Below are 15,791 nucleotides of genomic sequence, written 5' to 3' on the forward strand. Positions count from 1 at the left end.
GAGAGCAGACGAGCCGATGCCAAACGCAAAGCCTGCCTCTAAGGTTTATTTATTTGTTATTTCTTATTTGTTTATTGTAGCAGTCTGTGCCAGTGACTCCTTGATTTGCAGTAGAGTGTCTGTGATGTTTGTCAGTTGATTGTTTGTACTTCTCTACTTCAATTTTGGTGTTGGAGAAACTCCTCTTCCTCGCCTTCCTCGCAAAGTTTTTGGGGAGGGAAAAAGTCAGTTTGTGCATTTTTAAAGGGATTGCTGCTAAGAGGCGGAAATTAAAAATATGCTTTTGTTTGAATCTGATTAATTGATTAATTGAAAATATCAACCCATTTATCAGTGATGAGTCATCATTAGTTGGAGCCCTACTCCAGTTAGAGCTGCCACAATTAATTGATAAATCGATGATTAACCGATTGTCCAATTAATTGACAATCATTTGCTTTTTTTTATTTCAAAAATGTAATTATCCTCTGATTTCGGCCTCTCAAGTGTGAATGTTTGTGTGTTGTTAATGGCCATTTAGGTGTCTGTGAAAGCAGACCTATTATATATATTCACACGCATCAGCTGTGACTTTGGAAAACAGTGATCAAAATTTTTGCCTCTTTTCTGATTCTGATTTTGCGGACCAAACCATCTTATCGATCCATCATTTTCCACTCAGCCGAGGTCGGGTGGTGGGGGCAGCAGCCTAAGCAGGGAAGTCCAACTACGCCCAGATCCTCCCGGCGGATCTGGAGGCGTTCCCAAGCCAGTTGAGAGATAGAATAGTCTCTCCAACATGTCCTGGGTCTTCTCCTCGGTTGGATGTGCGCTGAACACCTCTCCAGGGAGGTGTCCGGGAGGCATCCTGACCAGATGCCCGAGCCACCTCATCTGGCTTCTCTCAATCCAAACCAGCAGCAACTTTTTCCCGGATGACCGTGCTTCTCTCCTTCTCTCTAAGGGAGAGCCCAGCCACTCTACGGAAAAAAGTCATTTTGACCACTTGCACCCGCGAGCTTGTCCTTTTGGTCACTACCCAAAACTTTTTGTTTGGTTCATATTGATTTTGGTCTGTCTAAGGCAGGGGTCACCAACGTGGTGCCCGCGGGCACCAGGTAGCCCCCCACGACCACATGAGGTGCCCGCAAGCCTGCTTTTCATTCAGGTTTTCAGTTAATAATGAAAGAACAGTAGAAAGAAATGCATTCTGAAATACAAACTGTGAGTTGTGGACACCAGCATTTTGTTAATGTTCTGGTAAAACAAACACATTTGCTTTGTTTGGGTTTAAAATAAGCTCTGAAAATAAATGTTACAAAAATTAGTAGCTTTAGGCCATCTTCATTTTGTAAAAGTAGCTCTCACAAGGAAAAACGTTGGTGACCCCTGGTCTAAGGCATGGGTGTTCAAACATTTTCCACTCAGGGCTGCATACTGAAAACCAAAGGATGCGGGAGGCCATTTGATATTTTTCTGTGTAGATATTAGTATGAACTTTTCATCTTCTTCTTTTTACATTTCCCCTTTTTGCTCTATTTTCCCCATGTTTGCTGTTTTTTTTTTGGTTTAAATGTTTTTGAACAATGTGCCACTGGCCAATAAAAAACAAGCTGAGGGCCTGAAATGGCCCCAAGGCCGGACTTGGTCTCGATAAATCGAAACAAGCTTCAGATTAATCAACTAAGAAAATAATTGTTGATGCAATCCTAACTCCAGTGTAACATTGTATGCATGTTCAAAATAAAGTTAAACCATTAATTGTACAGCGCAAGTGAGAAATGGTAAACATGTGACCATGTAGAGACAGAAATGAGACGCTGTCATGTGAATAAGCTAAGGATAAAAAAAAAGTATAGACCCGTTCAATATGAATGGCATCCTTAAATTATTTCTATATCTATAAAGTGAAGAAAAAATGTATTGATTGGTTTGACTCTGTTGGAGGGGTGGGCACCACCTTAGGTGGGGTGTACGGGGCTTTCGTAATGTAATGTATAATGGGAGAGGAAACACTATAGTGATAAAATAGACAAAATTGCTGTATAGTGACATTAAAGATGTTACTATTAGGGCTGTAAATTGATTAAAATATTTGTTTTTTGTCCATAGTGAACTCATATTTAATCACAATTAATCACACATAGAAATAGGTTTGCTGGTTTTGGTTTTGTCTATAGTAAGTGTACCTCTGAAAGATTTAGTTTTTAATACACCTGTCAACATTAGACATTCTGTTTTTTTAAACAGCTCAACACAAAATGGACCTTAATGTATAACAAAAACAAACACATCGTACAACAAGTAGACATTGGTAACGAAAACTCTCCATCACATATCATTCTCTTCAAGCAGATCATCTAAGAATTAATTGAAATGAAAACAGGGTGTTAGAAAGATAAATGTTGATAACTTACAAAAAACAAGGTGCTCAAGAACAGTCAGTAGTTTACAGAAATAGGACTTTAGGGCAGTCAGGCTATAGCTTATATTCACTTTCAAACACTCTTTTACAGAGACATACACACATGCAAACACTCTATTACACACACTTGAGCACACTTTTCCTGGTCTGGCGCCTTCAACAACTTCGAAGAATGACACCACGGATCTTTCTACATGCAACTTTTATTCTCTCATCTTTGACAAATAGAGCAGTTAAAGCACAAATGCTCATAAATGGCCAATAAATAATAATGCTAATAAATTTCCTTGCAAACCTTTTCTGCCGTTTTCGCGCTCATTGAGCGCTGTGCATGCGCTCGCTCACTTTCGCTTTGTCACATTGACACAAGCCCCCAATATAGCTGTCTTCGGCCATGCCTGCGTGTAAATAGTAGCTTGTAACCAAAGTTTTAGCTCGCAGTTCAAAGCAGAAAATCAGCCGAGAGATGGCTGATATCTAAAAACAAAAAAACTATCATTAGTTGAGCCACTCGTATGCCAAGGAAGCACTGTATAAATGATAATAAAAAATACCTGCAGTGCACTAGTGCCTTCTTTCTTATACGTGGCATTCGAGAGGTGACGTAGTCCTTGACAACTGAACTCACAGCAACAGTCGATACAGATAACTTTGGTCTTGTTGTGAGAGCCATCTGCCGGGGCTTTGAAGCTAAACTTATCATTGAAAATGCTCTTTTCTTTCTCCATTTTTGCTCAATATTTGTTCCTGCTTTTCGCTCCACATCAACTGCCACACTGCTGCGTTTCCTCAAACTATGGTGTGGGCTGAGGTCAAACAGGACGTGTGCACATTAATTGTGCATCAAAAAAATTGCTGCCGTTAAAGGAAATGTCCACGCGTTAAAATTTGACATCCCTAGTTACTATACATTACGATTATACATCAATAGCACGTCCACGTTTCAGGCTTATGGCTACCATTTGAAGATATCTTTTATTTTCTTGAATGAGATGATTTTTCTCCCCCCTTAGTCCTGTGAGCCTGTTACCTTGACAACAGCAGAACATTTTTATCAAGGGCTGCGTGTGTATGTGTGCTTGTGTGTGTTGAACTAACCATGGTAAGGCTGCTAAGCAAAAGGCGCTGCCATTAACTGTGTCACGAGCACAGCTGCCGTGTTCCCTATTCCTCTCTTCTCTTATGCCTCTGTTTACTTCTCCGGCTTCATTTAATATCATCCTTTTCAGGTTTTGTGGCTTATATTTCAATTGGTTTCCTGCCATCTGACAAGCGTACCTTGTTCATCGCTATTTTTTGACTGCTTTGACCTAACCATTGGTTACTTCTTATGTCTCTTAATAACCTTGTCACTGCCATTGCTTTTTAGCCACCGCCATTTGGTCTTTAATCGTGACTTTGATTATTGTATAAATGTTGAGAGAGAGAGAGAAGATCATTGTGTGGTGGTCCCTCCCTGCAGAAGTCAGACCTTATTAATAATGTAGATGTTTTTGTCGAAGTGATGTGCGTTGTGCATCTCTTTCTGTAATCTTTCTCTCTTCCCCCCCCGGCCCATCTCTCCTTCCCCCTCAGCGGTCTCTCCACACCCTCCAGTATCAGATTTCCTCTCCAGTGTTTGTGCATTGAAGAGCAGATGACTGAATCTAATTAGTGGAGATATTACAATAAGCTCTGATACTTGATGCTTGGACATACTGCAGGCCAAACCCGGGCTGTTATGTGACGCCACTAGTGCTTCCAAATGTATGTTTGCTCCTCAGATGAAGAGGGCGTGGGTTCATAACAACATGACTGCAGTAACCATTATTTTAACCTCCAGTTTTCCAAAGAGGATTGTGACAGCGAGAGCTCTGGACTGCGACTAAAGGGTTGCATTTTGCAACTAAAACTTCAGACATTTTGAGTACATTTTTCATCTACTTGTGTGCCCAGATAAGAGTACACGCCCCGTATTGAGTTGACAAGGGATGCGCATTTATATAACGTGACCTGCATATTAACCAGGCTACAGCGGCATTGTTGTTGTAGGAGCTAACATTGAAGAACTACTTCCCTGGCGTAGTGACACAGCGCCTTGATAGCACTGCCTCACTCACAACACCTCACGCCACTACACAGTAGGGATGTACGATACCACTGATTTCTTTTTCCAGTTTGATGCTGGGTAAAATTCAGGCTGGTATCACCGATACCAATATACCAAGCATGTCAAGTAAATTTTAAAAGGTATTGTACAGTGTTCCCTCGCTACATCGCGGTTCACCTTTCGTAGATGTGCAATTTTGTATGTTTTTTTTAACAGCGTATGAACGCACGGTGTTGTGCGTCCTCAAGGGGTATTAGCGTGATCTATTGGTGCTCTGTTGTACATGTCTGTTATTGTATTTACTACTGCTACCAATAGAGGGTGTTTTATACTCATGTGAGAGTTGAAGACGTGTCCAGTTTGTCTCGGTATGTGTAGCCGGCCAGCTGTAGGGCGACTGGAATACTGTAAATGGATCTTTGTTTCATGGAGGACAAGGAGGAGGGATATGTTTTAACAAGGATACAAAAACGCTAGTCTAACAACGCCAGGACAAGCCACGATCAGAGGAGTGTAATATGTGTAAGACTTAATTTCTTGTGTCCAATCTTGTAAGTCAATCATTAAAATTCAAATGAAATTAGAACTTTGAGAGTGTTTAAACTTTGAGAGTGTTTAAACAACAAATGTTAATGCCTGTCCGAGAAAAGTTTATCAAGTGTATGGTGAGGGGTTTTACATCCTTAAAACATATATAATAATTGTACAAAAATATAGTTGGCTGCTTTGCGGATTTCACTAATTGGGGGCTATTTTGGGAACCTATCCCTCGCGATAAACAAGGGAACACTGTATTTCAAATCATAGCATAGCTCATAAAATAAACAATATCAGACATAGGAGGAATTTATTCATTTGCTTTAAAGAACTGCATATCATTTAGACAAGGTCGCAGTAATTCCGTTACTTTCCACTGCGTTCCGGGTAATGATGAACATTACCCCAAATGACTGAAGTATCAATGTTTTGATTTGAGCATCATTTTAGAGCCTAAAGATTTGGTATCGGCTATATTGATGTTTCAGTATTGATCTGTACACCACTACCATCGAGAGGTAACGTAAACTTATGGAGTTGTTGCATCACCTGTGAGTTTGAATTGGATATACCAACGGGGAGCACAAGTCATCCCATCAGTTGGCATCCCAGTGAGAGCGGACATAAATGTGGACACTGAATTTATACTGTTCTGTTCAAGGACAGATTTTTTTTTTTTAATCATTGCTTGTGAGAGTTCTCCATGGTTTGGTTCGGCCCCACTCATGGACCGGTGGTTGGGGACCCTGTTTAAAATCAAACTATGTTTTGAACTCAACATACGATGATAATGATAATGATTAAGTTGCTAAGGTGGGATGACACGCTAGAATGTGATTTCGTTTTACTTTGTATATGATGCCACTAAAGAGGTCTTCCCGAAGCTAGGGACAGAAACATGGTGGTTAGAGAAGACAGTTGACATTTATTGTTCAAGTATTTATCAGTAATTCAGTGAAAATGAGAGAAAATGTGAATATTTACTTTGTAAGTCGAGTCCTGTGTGTTCCCCTAAATTTTCTACTTGTGCTCCTAAAATAAAAGTTAGGGACCACTCGTCCATCCATCCATTTTCTAATCCACTTATCCTAATTAGGATCGTGAGGATATGCTGGAGCCTATTCCAGCTGGCTTCGGGTGAGAGGCATGGACTGGTCACCAGCCAATCGCAGGGCACATATACATACACTCTAGACAAACTCACATTCATACCTATGGGTAATTTAGAGTCCCATGTTTTTGGATTGTGGGAGGAAACCCATGGGAAGAACATGCAAACGGATGCCCAACGGAGATTCGAACCCAGATCTTCCCGATCTCCTGACTGTGTGGCTAACAGGCTAACCGCTCGGCCACCACTGGTGCTCCTAGTAGAAAAAAGTACGTCTGGAGCCTGACATAGATAAAACTTGGCATCATCCTCTAAAACACTACTGTGTGAGAGATATGTTACTCTCATGCTCAATGGGCTTGTAGTGGCTGTGGTTGTGGTGAATGTAAACTGCAAGATTCAAGATGCAAGAATTTTAATGTCATTTGCATAGTAAAACAGGCAGTTATACTATGCAATGAAATTCTTATTCTGTTCATTCTCCCAAGAAAAGAAAGAAAACACAAGAAAAAGAATAAGAACATAAGAAACATATGTACCGATAAATTAAGCAACAACAACAACAACAGAAGAGACATTAATGCGTTGTCTCAAATGGTCAGTCGATGTAGATTTTTTTATATACTGTAGTGCAACATCAAGACTGAGTGCGACCGTATGTTTCAGTGCCACGATAGAGATGATCAGTAGACATGTAGTGACTGAGCAGACGTGCTGGTTTTGTTTAGCAATGTTCAGCACGTTTAATGGTTTTATTTTAGTTGGGTTGTGCTTCGTGTTTTGTTCCCTTGCTCTTGATCTCAAGTCGGTATTGAGTAGTGAACAAAGAACTTTGGATTTTTGGATTTTCTGTGACTGGTGTCGAGCGATTCAGTCCTATGTTTGTACAGTTTGACAAGAAGAACCGAGCTTCTCATGCTAGGATCTAAATAGCTAACCACCAGCTAGTTAGTTGCCATATGCTTGTCACTTGGGAGCAAAAGTAAGAGTGTGTGTTGTCTTGTAATGTTTACGCCACATTAGTGCTTGGTTTCATTTTATGTGTTTGTTTAACCAGTGTTTTGTTTTCAACAAATTATATTAGAATGAAAATGTTGCTTTAGAAAAGTGATTCTCAGTTATTTTTTGTCATGCCCCCATTCAAGGACAGCATTGTTGAGTTTGAACATTGAGTTTGGACTCCATAAATCCATAGTACAAGTTTTCCAATCGTCCATCCACTGCGGCCATTTCAGGTGCATGGTGCATGGTGCATGGATTTAGGGTTGGGAATACAGGGTTTCCCCTAGGATTTTTTGAAGCTGTGGTGGTAGGCTGCATGGGAGGCGGGCTGCCACTGCTGTGTCGTGCAGCTGCAGTGGCTGCACTTTTTTTTTTTTTTTAAAGACTTAAATTGACAACATTAGGTTTGTTTTCACAGACTTGAACAAGAAATGCATGAATTAACTTGACATACCTTTTTCTCTGCCTTTTCTTCCTCATTATCTGTCAAGTGCCAACAGGGCAGAAAAGCGATTCCGATCTACGCTTTTCAAAATAAAGCGTAGTGAAACATTTTTGATATTGATATTTGATATTTTAATTACATATTTAGTATTTTTATAAATAAGTATTTACTGTATGTACATTGTGCATGTCTATCAGGGTTGCACACAATCAAAATGATCTACCTCTTTCTATAAAACATTTAGCGTATATAAAATCTAACCAGTAACCTTTGCAACTACTATACTAAATACTAATGATTAGTATTTCACATTTACAGTTTCAAAGTTTGCAGGTCATCAAAATAGTTGATATCTTTAAGTAATTCACAATTCAAGTCAATATGGAAACAAAGATAATTACTCATAATTCCTCAATAGTTGTGTACATAAACTGAGTAGTATGTCAGTGAAAATAGCTATGTAGCGTACATTATACTGAACATACTCTTCATGTAATACAGCATTTGCTAAAAGAACATCATACCAACATTGAAATATGGTAGTGGTAGTGTGATGGTCCGGGGCTGATTTGCTACTTCAGGACCCAGAAGACTTGCTGTGATAAATGGAACCATGAATTCTGCTATCTACCAAAAAAAATCCTGAAAGAGAATGTCAAACATTGCAGATACTGTATACGAGAAATGAAAAGGATTATGTATAAGACAATGCAACCGAAGTCAAGGCAACATATTAAAAAGCTTTCATCAATGGGCACATTTTCCAATTCATCATGAAATAGTAGTTTGACAAACAAACTTGGAGAAAACACACATTACAGTATATAGTGGTGTTCATGACAAGAAGCGGACTTTTTCTTTTCTTTTTTTTTTCTTTTTTTACACATAACTAGCCGCTACAAGTGAACGTGAACGGATAACTTATGTTACAGATATTGGCATCTTACCACTGAGTTACTTTATTCGTAATTGGAATCATAAAGATGAAAGTTGCATTATGCATGTGTGGCTGCCAACATCTGTTCTCCACTTTTTTTGCCGTTGAAGCACAAGACCTAATCAGGAGGGGGCTTAATGTCAGCTGACTGATGTCATATGATATCTACAAAGTGACTATTATGATGTAGATGACGCGACCAACACTACCTTTGCGATTGTTGTAATGGGCACCCCTGAAATATCATATGTGTCCATTCATACAGCAGCAGTAGTAGTAGTAGTAGTAGTAGTAGTAGTAGTAGTAGTAGTAGTAGTAGTAGTAGTTAACATTGTTTTCAAGTTAAAAAAAAAAAAAAAAAACTAATTTCCAACTTGTGGCAGCTTATCAGAAATCCTGGAATATATAGCCACCTCACACTTTCATTCAATTCAATAAAACTCCCTTTCCAACAGTGCCATGCCATATAGTAACAAATAAAGTGCAGAAGGCAGTAAATTTAGTTTATTTTTGCTTAAATGACACAAAAGATGCACAGACTACAAACTGGTGTATTCTCATTTGGCATTGCTCTTATTTAACGATGTGTGTCATTTTGAGGTAGAATAACTAATTGGTATTGATATTAGTGCTCTTTGCCGGAATAGTTGCCCCACACGCTCTTTAGAGCAGGGGTGTCAAACTCGTGCCATGGAGGGCCGAGACACTGCAGGTTTTCTTTCCAGCCGGTCACTAAAGCAGGTGATTTTAATGATCACCACCTCCTCTAATTTGAGGGAAGGAGCTCATCAATCAAATCACCTGCTGGAGAAACTGGTTGGAGAAAAAACCTGCAGTGTCTCGGCCCTCCATGGCACGAGTTTGACACCCCTGCTGTAGAGTATATTTTCTGGTGATGGTCGTACAGATCCCAACCAAGTCCAAATGATGGATGTTGCACCAATATTTTTTTTTTTTTACCAGCTCCTCCTGTTTGCTTTCAGCTAGCTTCACTTATTTCACTGACGATGCGTTGCAGCCTCTTTTAGCTTATCGCTCTCAATTTTATGTGTTGCGGCTAGTTTTATTCATGCAGAATCGCAATACAGCAATAGAATTTAAATCTCTATTTTAAGCATAATTTATATTGTCCATCCATCCAGCCATCTTCTATGCCGCTTATCCTCACTAGGGTCGTAGGGGTGTGCTGGAGCCTATCCCAGCTGACTTAGGGCGAGAGGCGGGATACACCCTGGACTGGTCCCCAGTCAATTGCAGGGCACATATATACAAACAGCAATTCACACTCACATTCATACCTATGGACAATTTACAGTCACCAATTAACCTAACATGGATGTTTTTGGAATGGGAGGAAGCTGGAGTATCGGAGAAAACCCAGGCAAACGTATATTGTTTGTATTGCATATTGTTTCTGTCTCCCATTACTAATTAACAGTGAGAGGTTGGCAATTGGTATTCAATGTGGGCATCTGTTTCAGTGAAGATGCTGTAAGAATACTGTAATATATAAGATAACCAAGCAGGTTATTGGATCAGTGTAGGTTCTGAGATTCATATTGAGTCTTATGACAGGTTCATGGTTCCTATTAACTGCTACAGTAATGGACAATATCGCTGTGATCCACTTTCACAATTATTTACAAACAAAACAGATTGGTAATTGGTATGTAATATTACATGTCTGCAAGTCTAATGGCACACTTAATAAAACTAGACAAACGTCAGTGCTGCTGCTCAAGTTGACTTTCAGCTCTCTCTGGTTTGTTCTTTGATTTGAGAGCCAGACACTGGAGTGACTGGAAATTGTTTTGTGGTTTCACGCTGCTGTCTGTAGAAATTGCCCCCTAATCCGTATTTCATAATTATGGTGTGAGTAATGCAACAAGATAATATATAATAATAATAAAGTAGCGGAGAAATAAGACAAATCTCTATTCTGACTTCAATATTTGTTTTGATATTGCATTCACATAAAAATGATATGTCATCTACCCATTCATTTTCTATGCCGCTTGTCCTCAAGTCGCGAAGGTATGCTGGAGCCTATCCCTGCTGACTTTTTTTGGGCAAGAGGCAGGATACACTCCGGCCTGGTCACCAGCCAATCGCAGGGCACATTTAGACAAACAACCATTCACACTAACATTCATACCTGTGGTCAATTTAGAGTCTCCAATTAACCGGAAACCGTCGAGGAGCACAACATGCCAACTCTACACAGAGATTTGACTGTGCGGCGAACATGCTAACCACTAGGCCACCGTGCGGCCCAAAATGGCATTTAGAGGTGTCCTGTATCCGTTTTTTTTATTTTATGAAAGATAAATCAGTGTTTTCCCCACTAGAAGGTCAAGTTAATTTTGTTTTCTATTTAGCTACAGAGCACAACAGAAGTCATTTAAGGACAAAATTCCTGTAGAGCAGTTCTGTACCTTTTGGATTATTTTGTAGTCTTTCTATTAATTTATTTTATAAAAGGTCATCATGTATAACTGACGAGGAGCGATTGCGTTAGTCATTGTGTGACTTGGCTATTTTCTAAAGGGAATGCACGTTTGTGTCAGTGTTCAAAAATGTTGCCTTCTCCCATCAGCTGCCCCCCAAAGGTGTAAACCTAGTGGACACATGGGAAATAATGTGACTCATTTATGACTATTCTTCCCAACATAATTATTTTGAACGCAATCATAAAATGTGTATCAGAGGTATTATTACATTAAAGATTTGCCATTGACTACAGAAATAGTAATATTTTTTTCCTTTAATTAGCTTTAATCAAATGGACATTTGTTACATCAGCTGTTCTGTCTCGTGCCGATCATCTCATTTTGTCTGCTTGACTTTTCTTTATTGGTCATTCTTGCAACATTTCTTAAAATTCCTGTTTAAAGTCATGTTTGAATGGTTTTTATAGGCACTCCTCAAGCGTTGTCATCTCCGTATACTCTTTGCAAAATTATTTTTGGATGGCAGTGTTCTGCTTCCTGGGTAGATTATTACAATCTGTTGATCGTGAGCTCCCCACTGGGAACCCACAACAGGTTCCACTCCAGTAAAAACACAAATACCCATCTATCATCCTCCTTGCCATGTAGGCCATCCCAGTGAGGTCTGGCCTTAATCCTGTCCTATGCACCCACCTGCTACTCTGACTGTATTGTAGCCTTTGGACTTCATTCTCAAATGCCTAGTTGATAATATCCTGTGGGACAAAATGCCACCCATATGTTTCCTTTTTTAATTCCCATGAGGAAGTTGACTAGAATATACTAATACAAAAGATAAAACATAGTTCCGAGCACCCTGTAAATGCTTTGTTTTTTTTAAAACAGTATTTAACCAAAATAGTTTCATGGTTTAGGTGCATTATAAATCAGATTGAGGAAACAATTGTGGGCTCCAATGGATAAGGGAGTCCTACACTCACTGGAATGTTACCAGTTTAGCCCAACACTGGGCCTCTGTTGAATATCCTCCCATGCCCCGCCTCCTAAATCCTGATAAACCCTTGTCCTCATAGTTGGTAGGGAACAGGGGGAAGGGTGACTATCCAGGAAGGTCAGAAACATGAGCAGAGCTGGGGTGCTGGCCTGTTAGGGCTGGTATGTCTTAGGCCCTGTCCACACGGAAACATTGCTGGGATTTTTATTTTGACGGTTTGAAAAAAAATTGCATCCACACTGTGACAGATTAGTAAATAGTTGCATCCAGACGGGAACCAATCACTGGGTGAAAACGATACACCTACGTGGCGGAACCACGTGACACACCGGACTATGGAAGACGAAAGAACGCATGCGCATAAGCCCGTCGTCAAAATGATCAAATTAATTTTTATTTATTATGTGATTTAAATTATTTATTATCATCACAGTTGTAGTGCCTGCAAGACGTTATTTTTCTGAACCAGAAATCTTTTCCCGTTTTAATCTCGCAAGACCTTGTGACACCCCCAGTACATGCTTCTTGTGTAAACGGGCTCTAACACTGCAGGTTAGGCCAATTCCAATTTAGTGCCTATATTTGATGGTCTGCCAGTGTTTTCAAGAGGCCTATATCGAAGGTCATGTCCACACGAATACGGATATTTTCTAAAACGCACATCTGCCCCTCTCTGGTGTAAAAAAAAAAAAAAAAAAGTGACGTTTTAAAACTATTCCTGTCCACACAAATACGGATATGCAGATATGAAGTAAGGTGGTGCTGCAGCCATGACCTCTTAAGGCAATTTTAACCAGAGGCGCCAATTTAATCAGAGGGGCCAATGACATCATTTCCGTAGACGTATGATAACAAACATGGCGATGTACAGTAGAAAATACATACGGACTGCGAGCGAAGTAGCATTACTTTTCACTACATTTTTTCACATTTGTCAGCGAAATTTATTGAACATAAATCTGGAAATGGATTAAATATGTTGTTTATTAAAATGTAGCAGATATCACTACAATGCTGTTAAGTGTAGTTCATTTTACCGATCAAGAAAGAACTCCATCGCCTGTGACGCTATCATTGCTGAAATAATTGTGTGTCTGGCAAATTGTCCTTGCTTAATTGCCTCCACGACAGTCGTTATGCAGAACAAGGCAGGTAATATATAACAGGGAAACTTTCAATAAGCGGGCGAAGTAGCTCAGTCAAACGCAATCCCAAGCTTCTTGCCAAGCTAACATTCCCACGCCATTCTTCCAAAAATAATGACAACTTGTCCCACCAGCTAGAGGTCCGATCGGGTCTTGTCCCAAATCGCCATTGTTGGCGGGGGTGTCAGAGCCTTTTAGCGAGCAAAACAGCAGCAGTATAGCTTTCTCAGAAGCCCAAAATGGCGCCTTTGTTCATCAGTGTAAAGTGTATGTATGCAATTATTGCGTATGTTTACTCTTATACACACACAAGAAGTAATTTCAGCATGCTTGAAAGCAGCAATGTAATGTTAGCCACTGCACACATTCAGTTATACTTTATCTAATGTGGAAGTAACGGCACATAATTGTGTGTACAGCTGTCAGCAGCAAGCCAAAAGCTCAGTTTTCGTCATCTACATAAATAGCAGGAGTTTTCCAAAAGCTCTGTTTTTAAGGAACAAAAAACCTGGATGCGTGTGGAAGAGAGGCCAAAACACAGAAAAATATGCGGTTTCAAAATATCCGTATTCGTGTGGACGTAAACACATACTGTATCATTATGTTTACGTTAACTGAACTCCTAAAATGCAATTAGACATCTTCAAGAGGGTCACCGTTTGGAAGCAAAAACACACAAGTAAATATTAATAAACAATATTTTGATATAGAAATTGGCATATTTTTTACTAATGGATTTATATCAACATCTTCTCTCCTGTTTCAAAATGTAAATAAGTATTAATAATAGTTAAAGTTGGTTGGTTGCTGTTCTAGCCAAGAAATACTGTTTCAGGATTTGAACACATTGTGTAAGCGTTAGCTTGTCTAAAAGAGAGATTATGATTATGATAACAGATTGCATGGCCCCCCTGTGCTTTGTTTGCCTTGCAGTCATTGTGCTTTTCCTCATAAATGATGTTTGCTTTTTTTGTTTTTCAGGATTCTTTGGACACCCGGAGATTCTCTGGTGCTTTTCATTTTGGATTTTATCTTGCTGACATTCTCCCACAGCCATGGAATCGGTATGTTGATGAATAACCGATTCGCATATTGCCGATGTTTCTTTCCTGCTGGGAGCTTGCTTTGTATTATATGTGTTTGTGTGTTTTGCATGGTTGTTTTCAATGGTTTGGATGGCCGTCACAACCCACCCATATAAATCTTGAATTGTCCTAACTTTTCTTACACATTTGTAATTTTACTAGCTTTCTCAGTGGTTTGCAACAGCATTGGGTATAGTGGTGCCTTGGTGCTACTTTGATGTATGCATGTACATCCTGCAAACATCAGACATTCAGTCATGCAGTATGCAGTATTGTTAGTCATTATGCGTGCAGAACTCTCTTGTACCAACAGGCAGTCTGAAAACACATTAGCATTGAGCTCTATCCGTTGGAATGCATGCATTAAGAGCAGGGCTTAGTGCATGCTCAAATTCTGTCTTCCTGTTCCATTGTCGGAGGCTGTGTTGGTGACGAAGAAAAGTAGGTCACAGTTTATGTACTGCCGAACTAGCTTTTGTCCAGCTAAATCCCTAAATTACCCTTTGTTTCACTCATATATACAAGCATAAGGCATGCCGTTGAGGCATTCGCCACAGAAACTGAAAAACTGGTGGCTGGACTGTCGATTTACTCCTGACACAAGCAGCCAGTGAAAGCTCTTCCTTGCATAAATCATCCTCGTTCCCTGCTCCCACCAGCCAGTCTTGTGTCTGTGGTATAGCACCAGCAAGAGCTGCTTCTGTTTACTTCCCTGATCTGGCTATATCTGCTTACTGTCAGTGGAAACCAAGGAAACTGATCACAAAGCTTATTATGGTGCCAAGAGTGGAATACACACTGTGCCTGTGGGCACGCAGGCGCACACACACGCACTACCCTCCTCCATCTCATCATGTGATGCCAGTCACATGGTTTCCGGGCAAGCAGCTCAGTAAATCAGAATCAGGCTTTTATTTTTAACTGCTTTAAATCCTCCTTTTGGGCTGCAGTTAGCTAAGGTGTTGGCACCTCATGACTACCTGCTACATTTGCCCTGTCTTGAAAATAAACCCATAATGCTTTTTGTTGATCAATGTTTTTGCTGTCTTTGTAGATTTTTAGTGTCACATTTGTCTTCCTTGGGCACTTTATTATCCTTTTTTCTAGATTGTTTTAGTGTTGTAGTGCTGTTGATTTGTGAAATTGTGACTAGCTTCAACAGCTAAGATGTGTCGTCACTGTACAAGTCTGTGGTGAAGGTCTATCTCCTCTCTAGTTTAAAGTCAGCCATGTGTAGCGCTGATATAAATTCTGGTATCTTTTAACAGCCAAGCTCAGAGGGAAGGTGTCTGTGATCGATTCGGTGCAGATGAAAGGTTGGAATTCTTGTAATCACACCTTCTTCGCTGGTTTCCTCTTTGTACTCCCCTCTTCTATCTCCTCCTTCCCCCAAAGAAGGTCTTGTTCCTCAGTGGGGATTAGTGTGTGCAGCAGCTCTGAACACAGAAGTGGGCCCTGCCAGTCACGTTACATAACTCGCCCCCGGTAGTGCGACTCTTGTCTTGCCCGGCTCGAGAGACGACTATAGAGGCTTTGTTTTCCCTACCTTCCCTTCTTCTTCCCTTCTTCTGCTTCTTCTCCTCCCCTGCAGG

The 15,791-nt window shown here is 40.1% G+C and overlaps 1 protein-coding gene across 5 annotated transcripts in view; it reads left to right on the forward strand.

Moving 5' to 3' along the window:
- The window catches only part of ankrd11 (ankyrin repeat domain 11), a 137,712-nt gene that overhangs the window by 26,746 nt on the left and 95,175 nt on the right, over positions 1–15,791 (forward strand). For all 5 annotated transcript variants that reach the window (XM_054770609.1, XM_054770611.1, XM_054770612.1 and 2 more), the window contains exon 2: positions 14,096–14,178. The gene's annotated coding sequence lies outside the window, so the exon portion shown is untranslated. The remainder of the gene's footprint in view (positions 1–14,095; positions 14,179–15,791) is intronic.

The sequence above is a fragment of the Dunckerocampus dactyliophorus genome, chromosome 3 (genome assembly GCF_027744805.1).
Source record: "Dunckerocampus dactyliophorus isolate RoL2022-P2 chromosome 3, RoL_Ddac_1.1, whole genome shotgun sequence".
In the NCBI taxonomy this organism is placed as follows: Eukaryota; Metazoa; Chordata; class Actinopteri; order Syngnathiformes; family Syngnathidae; genus Dunckerocampus; species Dunckerocampus dactyliophorus.